The sequence below is a fragment of the Haliotis cracherodii genome, unplaced genomic scaffold (genome assembly GCF_022045235.1).
Source record: "Haliotis cracherodii isolate W230 unplaced genomic scaffold, xgHalCrac1.p SCAF_3, whole genome shotgun sequence".
Lineage (NCBI taxonomy): Eukaryota > Metazoa > Mollusca > Gastropoda > Lepetellida > Haliotidae > Haliotis > Haliotis cracherodii.
Window position 1 is genome coordinate 71118657 of NW_027266286.1, and position 9852 is coordinate 71128508.

The following is a 9852-nucleotide window of genomic DNA, read 5'->3' on the forward strand; positions in this document are numbered from 1 at the left end:
AAACTAAATCAGACATGTAAACAGGCCTATGGCTTTTGAAATACCGTATTTCCACGTCTAACGGTAAACTGAAGTTAATAAACACCGGGCTCTTCATAGAGCATATACGATATTGTTGTAAAAAAATAGATTCAGTTAAAGGATAATACGGTGGGTATTTTTCTGATCACCAGTCTCAATACCACTGAATGTTATGTTTATTATACAGGAAAAAGATATATACAGTAAATTACGGTAATAGCGGACTCAAAGGGACAAATTAGTTTTGTTCGTTATATCCATAGTTCATTATAATCGTTTCAACTAAAGGTTATCGCAAATGGCCGGGACCAAAAACAACAGTTCGTTATATCCGTCACTTCGTTATAAGCGTGTTCGTTATAAACGTAGTGTAGTGTGTGACTGACGAACGTATCTTAAAAGTAGGACGCTGTTTCTGACAAGCGTTATCGTGATATTAACGTTATACTCGGGTCTGCATGATGCCATACACACCCCCACCGCGTCCCGACCTCGGTTTAGTGTTAGCATCAGAACATTGGTATAGACAGTAGCGATTCCGGTTATCAGGGGAAAGCAACCCTCTTCAGCAGCTGAGTCAGGCTGTCCGGTGTGTGGACCAGAATCAGTGATTGCTTCTAAAATACTTTGGAGGTATATTTATGTCCTCTTTTGTGTGTTCCGATGTAAAAATCATGGGAATCTATTCTCATATATGTTTTATATGATATGTATTTTTGTTGCTTGTTTGAGTGATTATTGCTAAGCCTGTGAGACTCCACTTTTCAGTTTCAGATCTAGATAGTGCAATTAGTGTCATGTGGAGCTGATATTGTCTCTGTGTACTAATGTTATCATTCACAGCAACATCCATCGTACAGTGTGAGACACGAGCGAATGCTGTTTGAATAGCTTGAATGAAAGCCCCTGGGACTGCCTAATAGTCCGAGTCAAGTCCCCTTTAAGATAATCCGTTCCTCAATACATAAATGGTTAGTGTTAAGCTCTTTATATCACTAGTTGTTTTAAATGGACATGTGTATGTAATAACATACTACTCAAATTCTTATAGGGATTACATAAATATGTCATACTATACTACTCAAAAAGTTAGGGATCACCCGAATCTTTTATACTAGTTACATTAACTTTGGTAATATGAAAGAATCGGGTGATCCTTTACTTATTTTAGTAGTATATTTTCATCTCCACTATTTCTTTCATCACCAGCCAAGGTTGTTGGCTAGGTATGTCGTAGAAGTTGACGGATGACAAAGTAGATACAATTATTAACTTCTATATTTACTTTTACAGGGACGTGTCAGTATCTGTCGAAACGTCACTGTAATAGGTTCAGCAGAAACATTGTTACCCATACGTTGTGTCGACCATGGAATCTACGAGGGGCCCAAAACGAAGCTATGGGGGAAATAAGACCAGGATATTATCGTAATAGAAGTTAGATATATAATACCCTAGGTAATCGAGGATGGGCCAATGACAGGACGTAGGGACATCCCTACCGAACGTTGAGTGGTATGTGATACAGTGATCTCAAGTATATGCACGAACACTACATGTATACAATCTTGTTTTACAGAGGTCTTCTTTGTATGAACGGTGCTCATGTCATTAAATATGTTTATTTTTTAAAATAATTAAATTATGCGAAATATTTTTCAAATGTTGTTTATTATTTTTATCAGTTGTATTATCGTTTCAGAAGGTATCATACTTAATTGCACTATATTTAATTGCAAATCCCGTCGCTCTGGCAACACGCCCATAATAGCGGTGAGCGGTCTCCCGCTAAAGGGGATCTTTATTTTGAACTATGTATAAATACGCCAGCGGACTTACATTAGCGGGGCGTTTGCTTAGGCGTTGTGTCTACCCATACACCAGGCTATCATGAAGACAATTTACATAAGAATATTGGTAAGGAAAGTGTTTTCTATGAGATTCTCAAACATTATCTATTTCGGGACGTCGTTTCGTTCGAAGGCAAGACCTCGTCACAAAGAAAATTACATAATACATGTGAACAAGACGCGGGGGGAGCGAGCACGTCCAACCAGTTAGGCCGGTTTCTCAGTCAAGCGAGAATTCGTTGTTAGTGCGAGTCAACAAACCTTTGACAAGTGTATTTTTAAATTGTCTTGATAAATCTTCTTTTTTTTATTTGATGAGCTGTACTTGTGAATCTTGAGTGTCGGCATTCAGAGGACCAGCCGAACGCCGATATCGAGCCCAGTCATGTTCGGAGCTTTTGTCAATATTCGGATTTTTGTATAGGACTGATAACTGTTCAATACAAATATTTGCAATGATTTAGATTGAAAAGTTCATTCAATACGCATCCTTATTTGTATAAGTCATATCTTTCTCTTGGGAAATATGCCCCATAGTTGTGCCTTGGCTCGTCATATGTAGACTATACGGTAACTAAAAGATCCAATGAATTTATTGATAACATTAAAATATATATTTATTCTCATGATATGGACAACACGGATTTGCTGATTTGTTGGTTTCTATAGGTGAAAAGAACCTATTGCCCAAACAGACCTGTGTGTCGTTTCACACAGCGACCTTAGCGCTACGACTGTCGTAAGCGTATGTTAAAGTGTGGGAGTTACTATCTCAGAGCTCCGGTCGCTCTGTGGAACGGTGTCCAGGAGAGTCGGACCCGTTTACCGTATTTCCTCTATTAGACGCCTCTGCGTCTGTTAATTTCGCACAAAACGTTGACCCGGCGTTTATTATATTTAATGCTGGCACAGGAACTCACTATCTCACCGAATCCCAAAGTCTACAGACATACAAAGGCAACATTTGCAGGAAACGGCAAACATCTCACAGTATATAATTGCCGTGTCATAGAACACCCAGCTTCTGTTATTGACCCAACGTCAATTAGAGGCCGGCATGTATTGGAAAAAATTCAGGGTCGTTTAGAGGAAATACGGTAATTGTGTATGGCTGTCATAAAAACAGTCACAGCTGGAGTTTCCTTTCCTATAGATTAAATAACCAGACTTTTCACATAATATACAGAACATACAGAACATACACACTGAATTTTGAATTGAGTTAAATTGTAACTTTATTTAAAAAATCTTTTCAAAGACTATGTGGTGCAGCCGAAGCTCAAATAAACACCAGTGAATCGTGAAGAAATGGGGCGTGCTGTATCGTATGCTCCTAAACAAATAGATTTTCTATGACATAAAAGAACAGGTTCAGGTACGTCTGGCTTGTGTTAGTGAGTTGGGTTTTACGCTGCTGTGAACGTTATTTCAGTTATATTACTGTGTACCCGAAGTAACACAGGAAAGACGTTACCACTTGGGCGAATAAAACAAGCACGATTTTATGGCGTAGAGATATATCATCTCATAACAGTATGGCGTTTCGCTATTGATTTTACTGGTGCTTCGTATACTCAGATCGCTCCGTTTCCAGGTTTTGACGTGCACGCGCGTGCGTGAGTGCGTGCGTGCGTGCGTGCGTGCGTGCGTGCGTGCGTGCGTGCGTGCGTGCGTGTGTGTGTGTGTGTGTGACCTTCCACTCTCCGGGCAGACGCTCTACCTCTTGACCACGGAGTCGGTCTGTCAGGTTTTGCTTGAAGTGGGTATGTTAGTGGTGTACACTCTCCCAGAAAAGTAAGGGATGTTCAAAAATAACATATTATAACAGAAATACGAAGTATCGAGTGATGGTACTTGGTGGATAAGAAGGTTTGACAAGGTGTGATATTACATTCAGAAGAACATGTTGGCTGTGTATTGTAACATTACTAACAACAAGGGAAGACGTAATGGTACTGGGTGGATAAGAAGGTTTGACAAGGTGTGATATGACAATCAGAAGAACATGTTGGCTGTGTATTGTAACATTACAAACAACAAGGGAAGACGTAATGGTACTGGGTGGATAAGAAGGTTTGACAAGGTGTGATATGACAATCAGAAGAACATGTTGGCTGTGTATTGTAACATTACAAACAACCAGGGAAGACGTAATGGTACTGGGTGGATAAGAAGGTTTGACAAGGTGTGATATGACAATCAGAAGAACATGTTGGCTGTGTATTGTAACATTACAAACAACCAGGGAAGACGTAATGGTACTGGGTGGATAAGAAGGTTTGACAAGGTGTGATATGACAATCAGAAGAACATGTTGGCTGTGTATTGTAACATTAAAGACTACCAGGGAAGACGATAGTGGTGTGTAGTAATAAACATGAACGTTTGAGTTGATGTTATCAGTAATGCGTCATGCCGCCACGATTTGCCAAACATTCGTGGCGTGGTCCGAATCAATTTGAGGGAGTAATGTCCTCTCCTCTTGCAGCGCCAGACCCAGTTCGGCTAACGAAGAGGTTGGCCTTTGACGTCATGTTTCCCGAAGTTTCTCGATCATGTCTTTGACGCGCTCTTTGGGGGAAAAGTCCGGACTGCATTCTGGTGATGTGCTTCTGTTGGAGGTAGTCAGTTACGATACTGCACGGTGAGAACGAGCGTTGTCAACTTGAAAGACAAAACGTGGACCAGCATGGGGCGGAAACAGCACGACTATTGGCACTAGTATGGTGTCTCGGGAATATTGTCCAATGACCATTCCATTTGCAATATGCAGTGCGTTCTGGCAGTCATAGTGGTCCCGTACCATATCATTACATGCTTACCCCAAATATGTCATGTAGCAAGAAAACATTACACGAGACCATCGGCGATTCCCCCAGTTTCTAGTGCTAGGTATCATTGGCGTCTGGCTAGAATGTGTCGATTTGTTCAAAGCTCTGTCACACTTTCAGGAATTTTACTACCGTAAAATAAGATAAGATAAGATAAGATTTCTCGATTAAAATTTGTCAAAAGTCTGATGAAGACCCTGTGATTTGTGGCGGGAAATCCACAATCAGATATTGTTCAGGAAGCGACCCGATTCAACGGTTTCTTGTCGAATTCGTCCCGATTCTCCCGTTCTCAATCCGAATCTGATCCGATTTGTATCTTCCGCATGGTAAGAAAACGACCGAATCTGTCCAAACAGCGTCCCGATTCTCCCGAATGCGATCCGACAGTGACCTGACAGTGAACCGACAAAGACGATCTGGACGAAATCTTGACTCAATCGACAAGAAAAGGCAATGAACAATTCATGCCCGTTCATCACGACAGCGTCCCGATCCACAGGACACCGTCCAGACAAACACAGGACATTGTTACGATGTTGATCCGATACAGCAGAATATGTCCCGACATAGTCATGATTGTAATCCGAAGAGACAAAATCGGCTGAGTTTACCGAATGTTAGGGGACACACCATACTGTCGGGAGTGCTTGGTCGACCTCTCTGGACCTTTTCCGATCCGTAGGACTCTGTTACGAACGTATGCGACTGCGTACAGAAAAAGATAGGACATTCCAGATCATTGAGGATAGTCATCCGACTTTTTTCCCTTTTCGTGTTGTAGCGCTGTCTGATCTCACACTAGAGCCAAAAGATACCCGGGGCCCCGTTCCACAAAGCGATATTAGCGCTAAGGTGATCGTAACTTCCATACTTTAACATGGGCTTACGATGATTGTAGCGCTAAGATCGCCTTGTGGAACGGGGCCTTGGTCAGTATCTTGTACGCAGGTGAACAGCGATTTGATTGGCTGTTTGGGTTCGATTTCTTGGTCAATCTTGGGGTGTGTTGTAGACCTGGGGCGCCCTGTGCGAGGCCGATCATTAACATTCTGTGTCTGCAGAAACCTGTTCTAAAGTCTGCAAATCACAGATTGAGACACATTTAACAGTTCCTCTGGCTGAGTCCTACCAGTTGAAGCATGCCAACAGCTCTTACGCGTTAATCACGCCGTAGGCGACTCATTCCCAATCTGATCACAAATACTGCATTGAAGCAAGAATAGGGAGCTTAGGTGTTACTGTGCCGTGTTGATAGTGAATATCAACAATATTAATGGCTGAGGACAATGTGACGACCTTTCCCTGAAGTGTCAAAATCAAGAATGACCCCCCCCCCCCTTCCCACGTGCACGTGGAACTGCATGGTCCTCGTTCTATCCAAGGTGCAATCGCAGAAGCTAATCTTTATTTCGACGACCAATCATAACATTAATTTTTCACGATCCCCGACCTTTTTGGATGGTATATAAGGCTTATGTCAGCTACAGTACAAATATTTCAAGACGGCACATTTATAAACTAATATATGTTTGAATTAACAAAGATCATCGCCCTTGAAGTACAATGGGTGAGAGCCACGTGCAGGGTCTTGCTCTGACTGTTTGATCTTGTCTTGACTGTTGGATGTTGTCTTGACTGTTGGATGTTGTCTTGACTGTTGGATGTTGTCCTGACGGTTGGATCTTGTCTTGACTGCTCGATCTTGTCCGGACTGTTGGCTCTTGTCTTGACTGTTGGATCTTGTCTTGACTGTTGGATGTTGTCTTGACTGTTGGATCTTGTCCTGACTGTTGGATATTGTGGTCATTACTTTGGAGACGCTGGGCAACACTCATGATTTGTTGGTCGTCCTCGACTGACGTCGGTTGGTGCTTCTGCGGTATCGATACCAAACTGCCACATTAACAGTTCGGATAAAATTCCTGGTATGAGACCAGTTGGTGGCAGAACCGCACGCAACCGGTTAAGGGAGCGCAACATCCAGCCGAGACGTCCAGCGATACGTCCAGTTTTGCTTCCACGTCACCGTAAGGCTCGCCTAGCTTGGGGCAGACAGCATCTGAGGTTCAGAAGACAAGACTGGCGCAGTATTACTGTTCACAGATGAGTCCAGCTTATGCAAGGGTCTACTGGTGTCGGGGATAACATTTCAGCGACGCTGGTGTTACTCAGGTCTGGGGCTGGAAGAAGGTGCCATCACAATTCGTGGAGAACACAACCCATCATTGTTATAGCAATTTGAATGAGCGTACGCTAAAGGGATGACATCGTTCGAGATCTGTTCTACCCTACACATTGTACGTGTTGTAACACTTGTAATAGACTTTTTGAGGCACCATAACATTGCTGTACTGCCGTGGCCTGCTATTAACAAAGAACATGGCTGGGATCAGATGGAACGACGATTACGACAGGACCAGAACTAGCCGGTAACGCTAGGTAAGTTGGTCCAATCTTTATTTGACATTTGGAACAACATCCCCGCGGCTGCTTTCAATCATCTGGTGTCTTCAATGCGCCCCCACTGCCTCGCCCGTACGAACACAAACGGTGGTCACACCCGATTTTGTCATTAATTGAGTGGTAACACCACCCTCCTTTATGGTGTGTCGCGCTGTTTCTTGCTACAAGGTATGGGTTTTGTCAATGAATTTGGTTAGACAAATGATCAAAATATTACGTTGTTCTTTTAAATAACATAACATTTACACCACTTTATATAAAGTACGTTTACTTTTTTTTCGTTATTATTTTTGGAACTGAGATATTGTCGTGAGATTAATTATTCTACAACACAGTTCCCTACTTGTTCAATACACTTGCCCCATCTCTTCTCCAAGTGAGAGGGCGGTCGGGTAGCCTAGTGGTTAAAACGTTTGCTCGTCACGCCGAAGACCCGGGTTCGATTCCCGACATGGGTACAATGTGTGAAGCCCATTTTCTGGTGTCCCCAGCTAAAAGCGGCGTAAAACCATACTCACTCACTCACTCCACGTCTTTATGGCCTGTTTCTCAGTAGGTCAAATCCTGGGCCCATTTGCACAGAGCATTCGCAGTTACAATCGGTCTTAGGCGCATACTATCAGCTTTACAATCACCATACAATTGTCATATTCCACTTGCACAAACCTATCTCATCGTGATTGTAAGGCGGCTTAGATTTAAGATCGCGATCTTAGCTAAGATCGAAATCTTCCACAATAGAGGTGTGGATATCTTTAACTCGTCACCTATCCGCAGTTGTCTGCAAACGCGCATAGGCTTTTCGCAAAATCCTAAATAATCAATAATCCTCTCGTTGCTATGTGGCTGAAATAATGCCGATGCGACGTCAAATGTTAACTCACTCACACTCCTAAATATTCTTACATCTATTTATGTTTTTTTGCTATACGAAAATATGGTGTTACTACATTTTCAAAACACAGAAAGACGTGGCATGGTGAAGAATGCATGAAATGGAATCATAAATAATATTTCAAGAAAGCAGTTGTCTAATATACCTTTGGGTATGAATTAACAAGATCACATTGATGATATTTATTAAGTGTGAAATTTTTTTTTTGCTATTTATAAGATTTTTTACAAAAGAATCAACTTCACTTCTTTCAGCATTGGTGTGAACTGCAACATTGCTCCCTTAGATGACACCACGTCCAAGTGTACCCCAAAGTTCCTCTTTGATAGACTCCTGCAATCTTTTCAATAACTAATATTCACCATTAATATACACCTCGTCATAAATATCGCACCACACATTTTAAAGTAAAAGTAGAAAGTATAATTTTCGTTTTTTTAAACTACAAGTAAATATTTCATATACTACATCATCTGTGAACATAATATCACAAACACACCCTTTTCCGAGCTGCACGTGCATGCTTGCGTTGAGCATGCTTGTACCGGGGGTCGGTTTGCTAAACATGCAGTATGCACATAGCCTCTTTTGGCGTATGTTATGTTGGCAAACACAGCTAAAATTTGGTTTTAGGCATAAATTAAGCTTTATTTTGACCAACCAGTGAAATGCCCAAGCGTCCAGTGCCTCTGAACCAAAGATGGCAAATTATTGGTATGAACCAGACTGGTATGTCATGTCATGCTATTGGAGCACAACTGAACATTAATCACACTGTCATCAGCAGGCTAATACGTAAGCATACTGCTTCCGGTGAAGGGAAGGATGCACTGAGGTCTGGACGTCCCAGAAAAACCAATGACAGGGAAGATCGTGCTCTCGTACGCCAAGCCAGACGAAGCCCAAAATCTACAGCTGCGACATGGATGGAATCCATACAACAGTGTCCATCAGCACCATCAGACGACGCCTATATTCTGCAGGATTGAGAGCAAGACGACCAATCAGATGTCCACTCCTCACAAATCAGCACCGCCATGCCCGTTTAGCCTGGTGCCAAGCACGTGCTCGCTGGAACCTGAGGACATGGAGAAGGACACACTGGGCCGATAAGAGCAGATTTTTGCTGCATCATACAGACGGGAGGGCACGAGTTTGAGTTTGGAGGCAGAGAGGCACAGCATAAGATCAGAGGAACATTCAAGCTGATGTTCCATTTGGGGGTGGATCCGTCCTGGTGTGGGGTAGTTGTTCCTACGATTGTAAACTTGACCTCATCACAGTTCCCGGAACACTGAATGGAAAGAGGTACCAAAACTTGATCCTGGACGGTGCTGTTGTGCCTCATTTCGATAACCATGCTCTCGCCACACGTCCAGTCTTTATGGACGATAATGCCAGACCACATCGTGCTCGAGCTGTTGTTCAGCATCTCCAACACAACGCCATTGAGACACTACCCTGGCCTGCCAGAAGTCCAGACAATAAACCTATTGAGCATTTGTGGGACATTTTGGGACGTAGGGTGAGAGCAGGGGTTCCTCCAGTTCAGAACCTTCAGGAATTGACCCATGCATTGCATGAGTGGCAGCAGATCCCCAAACAGAGATACAGACGTCTGGTGACCAGCATGTGACGGCGTGTAGAACATGTTATACAAGTGCGAGGCGGTTACACCAGATACTGAGTTAGCCAGTCATTGTGGACCTTACTAGTGTGTTCGGCATTAATGAAATGTGAACTGTGCTGTGTGTCTGTTGTAACGACTCCGGCAGCCATACTTATTTCA